The 11,334-nt window shown below is 43.7% G+C and overlaps 1 long non-coding RNA gene across 1 annotated transcript; it reads right to left on the minus strand.

The window, feature by feature from the left end:
* Positions 1-9,871: 9,871 nt before the first annotated feature.
* On the minus strand, positions 9,872-11,334 carry LOC142601331 (uncharacterized). Its single transcript, XR_012834935.1, has 3 exons — positions 11,250-11,334; positions 10,828-11,016; positions 9,872-10,092 (listed from the first exon to the last, which is right to left on the minus strand). It is a non-coding gene; the product is annotated as an uncharacterized LOC142601331 (long non-coding RNA).

The following is an 11,334-nucleotide window of genomic DNA, read 5'->3' on the forward strand; positions in this document are numbered from 1 at the left end:
CAGGGGATTTACAGGGATGTAGAGGGGGATTTTCCATAGGTAACTCACCTAATCAGAGTGCAAGAAAATACATGTTGAATTTCTGGAAGAGAAGGTCAGGAAAGAGACAACTTCTTTTGTCTTCACAAATTCTGCAATTGGAAAGGAAGAGTCCTTGCATTTTGCCTTCCAAATAGTCTAGTGGGAAAAAAAATAAAAATAGTAGTCCTACAAAATTGCAAAAGCAGGATGGGAATCATACTGCCTTGGTCATCCCTTGCTGGCCTCACTCAGCAAGATACCAGCTGTTTGGGAAAACACTTGGGATGCTTTGCTGCTGACTACAGACCAGTTACGCCGATTCATGACATGGGTCTGATTTTCACATGTGCCCCACTCTACCCAATTCCCACTGAAAGCTGCGAACACTGCAGGACCCCATAAAATCAGGCACCGTGTATCTGTACAGCAATGCCTGTGGGCTTTTTATGTATTTTTCTTGTAATAAACAGGCAACGACAAATGCAGCGAAAGAAGATGTGCCAGAGCAGAGTTATGTGTCAAAGAATAAGCCACCAGAGCCAGGCTGGACAGGAGCAAAGTGGCTGACCTAGTGCAAATGCACAGACCTTCATTACAGTTAGCCACTGTGCCAAAAAATTCAAGAGCAAATTCTTGTTATAACAGTATTTTTCAAAGTCTTTACAGCTGGCAAAGATACTTGCAGAGCAGTAAGTTTTCTTTCTTTACCCCAATCAACTACTTGAAGTTAACGATAGTGCTACAGAGCATTTACAACAGCAGCTTCTGAGATTTCCCAGAAGAAATGCAGATGTCCATGTAGCACATTCATGCCTCCTGACCACAACTTGCTTTTTCATAACTTTTTGCAGCCCTGGCAGTAGCCCCTGGACTGCCAAGGGTCTGGACATTTGGCTGAAATCCAGAGGTTCAGAAGGTGATGACATAGCAGGAGCTGAATAGTTATATTAGGAGCTGCAAGGCATGCAAGGTAAGCAGCTGAGCTAAAACCCAGCTCAGGAGGGCCCTTCTCCTTCCTCGTAATGGTGGAGAAACATCAGCAGGTTCAAAGCTGGATCACTGAACCCTTAGACACCTGCAAAGATTATCAAAGGTGGTAAGAGCACAAACTCTTTCTTTGGCATGTACAGATTATTGAAATGTCTGACCAAATTGCCCAAGTACGACAGACAGAGCCACACCTCATCTATATTTTTCTTCTGCTGATGAGGTACCAGTGATTAGTGGTTTGGGTTTTTGAACTGGAGAACTAAATGCGGTGTGAAAGCTGAGCAGCACTGTCTGTTCAGTTACACTCCCTTCCTTCCAACATGACTCTCCAGCAGTTCCAGCAAATTCAGACCAGAATAATAGTGATGTTGTTAAATCAGGCTGAATACATTGGTGGCTCTGGTGTTTCTTTGGCTGCTGAAATCCCAACATGGGATTTCTCCAGAAATGAAGGAGCAGTTCAGTTACAGGATTGGAGTCACATCTCCAAGCACAGAGCATGTGCACCAGCAATGGCACTACAAGCTAACAGCTGTCATAGATTTTCTCTCATCAGAAAAAAAAAAAAAAGCTATAAAATCAGGAAAAAACTTTGCACAACGCATTCCACCATGACACCAGCATCAACCCAGAGGCTTAGAAACACACAGAGACAACATCCTGGGAACCGCTCTTGTCCTCCCAGGAATCCCACCCATTGCCTGTCCTCTCCAAGGAAGAGGCGAGAACTCTGTGTGTGTGTGTGGCAAGAAAGGCGTTTGTCCAAATTACCTTATTTATTCATGGGCCTTTCTTAATAGTAATGATAAGAATAATAAATCCTGTGGGAGCAATGTAACTAATTCATGTGCGGATGTGCAAATGGGCAATTTGCAAACTAATTGCCCACACACAATATGCTGTGCAGACAGGTTGCCCGAACACTGGCTCTCCGTACTTTTTGTACGTGGCGGCTGCCTGGTAAGAGGCGGTTGAAATGCTTTCTGGGCAGACAATGGGCTTGCTCAAGTGTGCAACTATTTCGGAGGGAAGCTATCCCGCCCACCCCGGGTGGCAAAGGTTTGTTCTGCCTCCGTCCAGCTGCTGTGTCTTGCCAGAAAAATACAGGGGCCATGTGCAGGACAAAACAGTTTTGCCTTATTGCCTCCGCAGGCTCGGAAGGACGCAGAGAATATCAGCAGCATATGGGCCTCGGGGGATTTCAGCCATTTAACAAACATTATATGCTCCATAACAAAACAACAATATTTCGGTACTTAGATCAACCAAATAACTAAATTAAATTCCCTAGACAGTGAGGGCTGGTATGCTAATTGGCTTGCCTTGTGGATTTTCTATGTGGCTCCCCAAGAAACAGATTGGCCCATTTTTCAGGCAACTGATTGTTAATTGGAGTAATGAATAGCAGGCTGGAGGGGCTGATCACTTTGCTTGGTAAATTCAAGCCCCCATTATTCACGAGGACAAGGTAGAGGTGAAGTGGTTTTCATGGGAGGTGGGCAGACGGGCTGGTGCCAGGTTGACCCAAAAGCATTTTTCTTTCCCTTGATGCTGGGAACACAAAGGAAGGTTTAGTACCTGATTCCTCCATCCCTCTGGGATGCTGTACTCTTCAAACAGCTGAATCGCCTGCGAGAAGGGCTTCTCCCATTAACTGTAGGCCAGCCGGTTCCTTTATTGAGCAGGCCTCTGCAGATCTGCTGCTCTGGCTCTGTGGTCCCTAACACAGGCAACCTCAACTGCCTCTGGGCCAGTCCTTGGTTTTGCTACGCTTTGCGTTCCTGGTAGCTCTGATGGGCTGGACAGAAGGGCTTGAGGGGTAGGAGCAGGGTGATGCAGCCAGGACAGCAAGACATAGCTCTGAGGCTTCTCCCTTCATCATCCCAGCTCCTGCATCCTCAGCTGGCCACACAGTCGCTGCTCCTTCCCCACCAGTGGTGACTCCCTCACCAGCAGTGGTTCTGGTTCCCCAGTATCTCAGCTTCCCAAGTTGGTTAGAGGAACACAACTGGGGTGTGGGGAAGGTGAAGCTTGGGGTCTTGTCACAGAATCACAGAATGGTTTGGGTTGGAAGGGACCTCAAAGATCACCTAGTTCCAACCCCCCTGCTTTTTGATCTTGAAGACCCAGCCCTCAAGCCTGCACTGGCAAGGATGAAGGCTGTTACCTTGTTTCCCACCCCACTCTCTCCAATGCCTGGCTTTGATTTCAAATAGTGTGAAAATGCTGAGCCCTTTCTGTTCCCGTAAGCTTTGCTGTAAGCCAAGCTCTCAGCTTCTCTCTGGGGCTGAGCAGCCCCTCTTCAGACCAGGCTCTGTGGTAGCCCACAGGACACCTGCATGCTCTTCTGAGCAAGCATCCTCGCAACTGCTTTCTGCACTGAGACATGAGGTAACAACTGCCTGAAAACCATGACCACACTATTCACCAAAGACTATACTCAGAAAATTTTAGAAATGGGTCCCTTTAGGGTATTTCAAGTACTATTCTGCAACTGATGAGCTTTTCAGTTCATTAGCTGAACCAAAAGTAGCTTTTCTAAATTCACAGTTACCCTACCAAAATATCTTAACTTGTTAATACATGACCCTCCCAGACAACCAGATTTATACATTCTACTAAAATGTAGAAATTGTTTCAGTTGCTTATTCTCCAACAAATCCAGTTTCAGTTTCATGCTGAGCACGAAGATGGCTTAAACCAGCACACAGATACCGAATGTCAAAAGTCACTTCTGAAAATCTCACTTACGGCATTATTTTTCTGCATCACGATATCAAAGTAAACTGAGCTCATCAGAGACTAAGATTACATTTGGCACAAGGGGGCTTATTTTCATAAACTGTGTTAGAAGACAGATAGGTGACCCCATTTACTGAGGAAAAAATTGTGGGAAAAGAGAAGACACTCTATATTCAAAAGCAATTAATGATTTTTGGTGTCTGCACTTCTGGGTGCCCAAAGTGGGTGCTCCAAAAGACCCAGTCCTCAAAGGGCAGGGAGACTGGTTTTGGAAAAAAGTAATCTTAAAGTGCCTCAGGTTGAAAAGCAGATTTCCTACATTTGCTTCTCTGAGCTGATCACAACTATTCATCCAGGCACTTCTGCATTCACCCTGGCATACAAGTACTTTATAACCAACAGTGAATTTATCACTGGGGCACTAGAAAATATGTTCATTTTATAGGAACTAAACCACTGAAAATTGGTTTGCTTCTTCAAGGAAGCTTAGAAATATGGAGGAACAGTCCTGCAGCTTCTGAGGCATAAATGATTGAAGGCTCACAACAGGTTGCCCCTAATATATATTTGTCAATAGTTGGTGCAAGACATGAAAAAACTGAGAACACTTCTTTTCTTTCAAAGGTGCCCAATGATTATGTCACACACAAAACTTTAGGCACCCCCTAACAAATGAGAGGTTCACAGTGTTTCAGAGTGGAAAAGTGACTTTCTGGATCATTCTCCCTTTTGAGACTCTAAGCATTCATTATCAATGTACAGGGTCAGGCAGGAACACACGGAGAACTGGGAGCAGTGAACTCCTCCTCAAGAGGCACTGGGACAGCAAAGCCCCAAAAACGGCTCTCGGGGCACGAGAAGCGACATTCAGCAAAGAAAACAATACTGCACTGGGATCTGATGCAGATGGGCATAGTCCTCTGGATACAATGCCACATTTTTGAAGGTGTCCTAAATTAAAGTTAAGGTTTGTTTCCGATGTGTTCCTCTACAGCTTCTGAGATAAATACAAGAACGGCACCTGTGAACAGCTATTTATATCTCCCTCCGTAAAGCTGACGTGAAAGTTTCATAGAGTGAAACCCACAGACCTGTGCCTCAGACCTCAGTGGCTTCAGCTCCTCTTGTTGCCCAAGGAAGGCAGTGTAAGAGAAGGCTGTGCTGCCTCAGACAGCACTGTCACATTGAAATGGGCCTCTAGAGGTAGTTTTTGCTCTTTAATCTGACCCAGTCACATTTTTTGTGTACAATGAAGAAAGATGTGCTAGTTACTCTTCAGGTCAGATTTAATTTTAAGATTAGATACCTTGGGTTATATACATAGAGGGGAGTTGGCAGCCAGCTTTATTTCCATATTTCCATTTCTAAACATATCGAGCAATAGAATATTAACAATACTAAGGAAAGACAGACATTTGCAGTTTTCTGTTCCTCATAATTTTAAATTGCTTCTAACATGCTTCATATAATAGTAATTGAAAATCTCATAAGACACACAGAGAAAATTTGTCATGAAACTAAACACTGTGAAAACAAGTAATCACGTGAAGATGCATATCATTGCACAAACCCACAACTACTGTCTATAGTCAGCAGTCTGGCATTTTTAAGAGGTCTTTGTTAATGACCTGGAAGACGGGATGCAATGTACTCTCAGCAAGTTTGCACTCTGCAGCAGGCTGGAGGGGAGGGCTGCTCTTCAGAGGGGCCTGGACAGGCAGGAGAAGTTGGCTGACAGGGGCCGCACAAGGTCCAGCAAAGGCACATGCGAAGTCCTGCCCCAGGGCAGACAGAAATCCCCACGCAAAGGGACAGACTGGGGGCTAGCTCCATGGAAAAGCCCCCAGGGGTCAAGCTGACCAGGATCAGCAGGATGTCCTTGCAGCAAAGGCGGCCAAACCATGCCCTGGGCTGTGTTAGCAAAAAGGGGAGCCAGCAGTAGAGGAGAGAGACCCTACCTCTCCATTCAGCACCTGTTTGTTCAACCTGGAGAAGGGAAAGCAATTGGGGAGAGCTTCTTGCTATCTACCTAAAGAAGACAGAGCCAGGGTCTTCCCAGAGATCTTCAGTGACAGCACAAGAAGCAATGGGTGCAAATTGGAACGTGGCAAGTTCTTATTAGATGTCAGGAAACAAATTTCACCTTTGGGTGGTTCAGTCCTGGGACAGGGCCTAGAAAGTCTCCATCCTTGGAGATACTAAAAACTCAACTGGACAAGGCTTTGAGCAACCCATTCAAACTTCAAATTTGGCCCTAGTTTATGTACGAGACTCAAGAGGTCAGTTTGAAGCTAAATTATTCTAGGTTTCAAATATCATGCCCCAAATGTTTTTTTAAAACCAGAACACTTTTACCAAAAGCTGCTTTTTTGAACCTTAACATCATACATCATACGGTAATAGCTCTCAAAAGCTCTATAGAAGAGGTTGGGAGCAATTTTCTGCAGGGGAAGCAGAATGATAAGGTGAGAAAGGACTTTCTTCTCACTCAGAATATTCACAGTTGACTCCAAGATGATGATTTTTATGACAAGATCATAAAAACCTTTATTAACAAAAGCCTGGTCAAGCCACAGTCTGTCTATTCAGCTAGACAAACTTGTGTCACTTGACAACCAGTTGAGCTAACAAATAATATACATATTTGAACAAACGTTTTGCCCACATACTCACTGGTACAACATCCGTTTTCGACTGTCTGGAAACCCATCCCTAACATGAGACAGGGGGAACAATTCCTGAAATCGTGAACAGTTAAAAATGGTAGCAATTTGGTTTTGCTTTATTCATCCTCCCCATCCATTTTTTCTTCAAAACAAGCTTCTTGAAGGAATTACGGATAATATTGAACACAGTGCTATATGACAGCCCACAGATGGATGCATTTCTAATGAATTTAGAGAAGTTAAAAATGCACTCATAGCAGACATGAAAAAAATCTGGGGAATTCTCCTTAATTAGATTACACTCTGCGCACCCTGTCTGTATGAATGAGGACACAGCAGTGGAAACCGCCTGATGGCGTTGTTAATACAACTGCTAGGGTTTGTAGTAGTGGACATCTGTTTTAAAGCTGTGATCCAAATCAGACCCTAGAGGCCAATCAGTCAGGCTTTGGACTTTGGTCTAAAACATAAAAAGCAAAATTCATACTTGCTGGGAGCAGGTACAATTCCATTAAACTCCAAAGTATTACTGCTCACCACATTTCAAAGTCAGCCTAGATTTCAGACAGTTCCTACAGTCTGCAAGTGAGGCACAAGTGCAAGGAAAAATAAATCCATTAATTATAAAATGTTCAAATATCAGCAGGGTGTAGTAATGCTGTTTCCCAGCCTAGAAATGTGTCTCAATAGAGTGACTGAAGTGCAAAGCACACTCAGCTCCTATTCACTGCCCTACAAGTCAAGGGCTTGAAAATGTTGCTGTATTTTCTTCCTCATGCTTAATTTTCTTGCATACAGATATGCACAGGGATGTACCCCCTTGCCTAGAAGACTGTTTTTTCTCTGAAAGCAGAATCAATTCACGTTTTATTGCAATAATCCAAGGCACAGGTCAAAAATGAAGGGGGCAGAGGGGGAAAATCTGGAAATGATCCTTCCATACGTCACTGCAGACAACAGGCATGCACCTCCATACAAACAAATAACTGCTAAGCCATCCCCATTCATGTTTCTAATTAGTGCAACCTATTTAACAAATAGACACATAATATAGGTCAATTATGTAGGTCATGATAAATTTGTGAAGAACTTCAGCCTGTAGAGCACCAAAAAGGCCACATTGAGGCAGCATTTTCAAAGTTACAGCTCATTTCTGCACATGGCTTACAAAGAGCAGTGAGGAACAGCAGAGACCCACTTGGCTTTTCTGTTTTGTGGTACTACAGCCACAACCACTAATGAAAACATCACTGACACCCTCTGGGAGAAACTCTCTGCGATATGATCACAGAACATGGTGGAGCCCATCCAGCATTTATTCTAGACAAATCCAATACAAAGCCACTATGATCATCTATTACACCCTACTATAGAGCAAGAGCAAAATATACTTACTTGGCCCGATTCTAGCATGCTTCAGAGTTTGAATTTATTGCCACACAATACCTTTAGCTCAAGAAAAAAATTCTGGAAGACAAAAGGACATATTACATAAGATCACAGAAATCACTGAAGCATCATTAGAAAAGCAAAGACTGAGCTAGAAAAACAAAGCAGTCAGTGGAGGCCCTACATATGAATATGGCAAAAGCATGTTTTGAGCATGATTTCCTCAGAACACCAGGCTTATGTGATTGTTCTTCCCACCTGCTGCCCCTCCAAAACTTTTGAACCAGTTACTAGTTTCAGCCACCATTGCCAGAAACGTAGATGTCTCAAAGATGTTTAATTTCTATGAGTTTGTCAAAAACTGGTGGCAATCTAGAGGACACGGAGAAATACCTCAGTTATGCCTTCTCCATAGGAAAAGAAATGGCAACTCAGTATTTCTGTAATATGTTTGACCACAGCCCTCTGACCAGGGATGGGTGCAGCACTGGAGAAGCCACAGTATGTGCAAAGTCCTGCCTTGCTAGAAATGTTGGGAAGGCACGATGGGGAGCCGCAGTGGAGGGCATCAGAGAGCAGCAGGTGCCATGTGAGGTTTCAGGCAAGTGACAGGACTGCAGAGCTGCTTATCCTGCTCAGGGACATGGGAAGGATGTGGGGATCACAGCAAAGGCTACACATGTGTAGTCTGCAGCAGGGAGAAAAAGGGGTTGTGGGACGCAGATCCACAGGGAAACACACTTAATGTTCACTGTTCAATTTTTCTGCTAAAGGTCAGCGCTAGCTTTCTTTGCAATGAAGGGAGAAAATGGATCTTGGATGGGAATTTGAGCCATAGGTTTAGTTGCTATTACCTTCCCTTAGTATTTACAGGATATTTTTCTTTTTCAGGCAATCCCAACTTGGCCTGCCGTGGGACAGGACTTCTGGCTTCCTGGACTATTGTTAGCAGAAAAACTCCAAAATCTTCAAATAAAGTATCTCAGGGAGTTACCTAAGGTACTTTTTTGTGCCTTAAACGTGCAATAGTATTAATAGCATTATTAAAGTGGCTGGGAAGCATCTGGGACCCAGGACACAGCTGGAAACTGAGATGCAGAAAAACAGCAGTTAGGAGGCTGGTGCCTGAGCACCCATGGGCTGCTACGCCAGCTTCAGTGGCACCAGAACCAGCCATAAGCTGGTGGGAACAGATTCCTCACCCCTTTGAACTTCCCAAACCTGCACTGCTGCCTGGGAGAGCCAGTCCCCCAGGCAGGGCAGGGGCAGCAGCACCAAGGGAAACATGCTCTGCACAGGGTGCCTTAATTAACTGTGCAGCTCTCAGAGGGCAGATGTTCAAAACTGCGTATGTGCATCCGGGTCTACATAAGGCAGCCCAAACTCTATTGTTGGCCATGCGTCAGCTGGTTGAACTCCTGCGTGCCTCTCTGAGGATGTGAGGACATGGAGCATTTTGTGTAATTTGGCATATGTTACTACCTGGCATGCACAAAACAACATACCCATCGTGCGCAGTTCATGAGTATACTGTGCCAAAAATACTGACCTTGTATTTATAATATAATCTTGTTACTGTTTGCAATGGTCATGACTGAACTGATGAAAAAACCTTTTAATTATACAGTTTCTCATATTTGTACAATTTGTCTTTGATCGCTGTTTATTAATTCTCATTCAGACATCCAATGCAATTGTTCTTGTAACACTGGAGCTACAGTTTCCCAAATAACTGATTCCCAATAACCTGCATTCTAGCTCAGGTATGATATATATGATACACCAAGCTGTGAATCTAAAAGTGCACATATAAGTAATATATTTAACATGTAGACACCACACTTGAAAATTTGTTTCAACCTCAGACTATAGGGCTTGAGTTCATCCTAGGAATGACCACAGTACTGTATGTGAGAAAGTCTAATGAACAAATGCAAAACCTTTTAAACCATCTACACTCCCTCCCAGGGCCCCAGATGAGGCAAGGGGGTTTCCAAGAATAGACTGAGAACTGTTCCCCACGCACATAAATGATGCTTTTCACAGGAGGAAAAAACCCACAAACCAACAACATTACATTCCCATTCTTTGGAATCTCTAATCCTAACTGCAGCACTGTTTATGAACAGTATATATACACACAAGATATTTCAACTATGAGAAATAAATACTTTACTATTTTGCCCTCTCCCTGGAGAAATGGTGTTCCTGACAAACTACTGCTCTCTGCTGGCCTGGCCTGCATTTCCGCGAGGGCCTCACTTCCCAGAGTCTTCTGTTTTCCCTAGTGAAAAGGGGAAAGACCACCTTGTTTTGCCGGCTCTTTAATTACATCTTTTAGCAATTGACAGGAGCATCTTTCATTTAGGATTGAAAAACATTATACCGCTAAGGAAAACAATATTGCTATCACCTAAATCTTCTGTCTTAAAGAAAAAATGCAAGTAGTCCTCGAACCTGAGTAACTCTCCAGAAGTATTCCTGGATTTTTGTACTTGAAAGAAGAAACAGGCTGTTCATTTAGCAGGCTCCCCATTGTAACGAGCTCAGACAAGCGTGTATTTTTAAACATAAGGGACTGAAGTCCTGTTCTGGGTTTCAGGAAACTTACTCCTAGGTGAGAATTTTCACATCAGCCCAAAATACCAGTGGCAACCACAGGATTTGAGATGGAGGTCCCCAGTCTTTTACTTTAAAGGACAATTCCAGGCCTGGGTAGCTCCCTGGCCCGAAACTTGTAGCATCTTTACTCCCTATCCCCATTTTCTGTTGTTTTACCAAAAGAGGATCACTCAGATGAAAGCTAACTGAAAATCAGCTTATCTGCACTGAATTTACCTTCACACTGCCACTAGGTATCGCTGTGCTACAGCTGGTATAGGAATAACCATAAAACCTGACAATTTTTAATATAACATATTTCGGGTCAGAATAAGGTGATGCCATGCTGCAGAGTCACCAAAACCAGCCACCCATGCCCAGCTGCAAGTGTCAGTCCCAGGGGATAAAGGATATTTACCCAGCAGTCAGGTTGCATCTTTGCTGAGGTTCTCCTGTCTGTCTTCTTCCTGGTGGGTTTACAGCTCCTGAGATGCTGTGATGGACAGGAGTGCTACAGCAGCAATTTTGGGATTAACACTGACAGGAATTACCAGAGCACCCTCAGCTCTTTTTTTCCCTTAAGCTGCCTGCAGACTCAGACAGCTTTCTGTGGAGAAACCACACTAGGTGTCTCACTTACAAATTTGGAGAGCTAGAAACTAAATATAGATTCTGTTGCAATCAGATCATGGGGGAGCCACAAATCTTAAAGATTTTAAGTCTTTGTGCCTTAATCTTCCTTTGCAGGATTTTCCCATTAATAGCATAATTCCTTTTAAATGTAATTAAACAACATTAAAACAAGTTAGAAAAATAGTTGGAAAGATCAGTTGCATTTACCTGAGTAAAACAGACAGGGAGTTTGACTTGAACAGTAACCATCATTTGAAATTCCTCAATGTCTGCTACCCACAGGGCTGGGGGA

This window comes from Balearica regulorum, chromosome 3 (assembly GCF_011004875.1).
Source record: "Balearica regulorum gibbericeps isolate bBalReg1 chromosome 3, bBalReg1.pri, whole genome shotgun sequence".
Lineage (NCBI taxonomy): Eukaryota > Metazoa > Chordata > Aves > Gruiformes > Gruidae > Balearica > Balearica regulorum.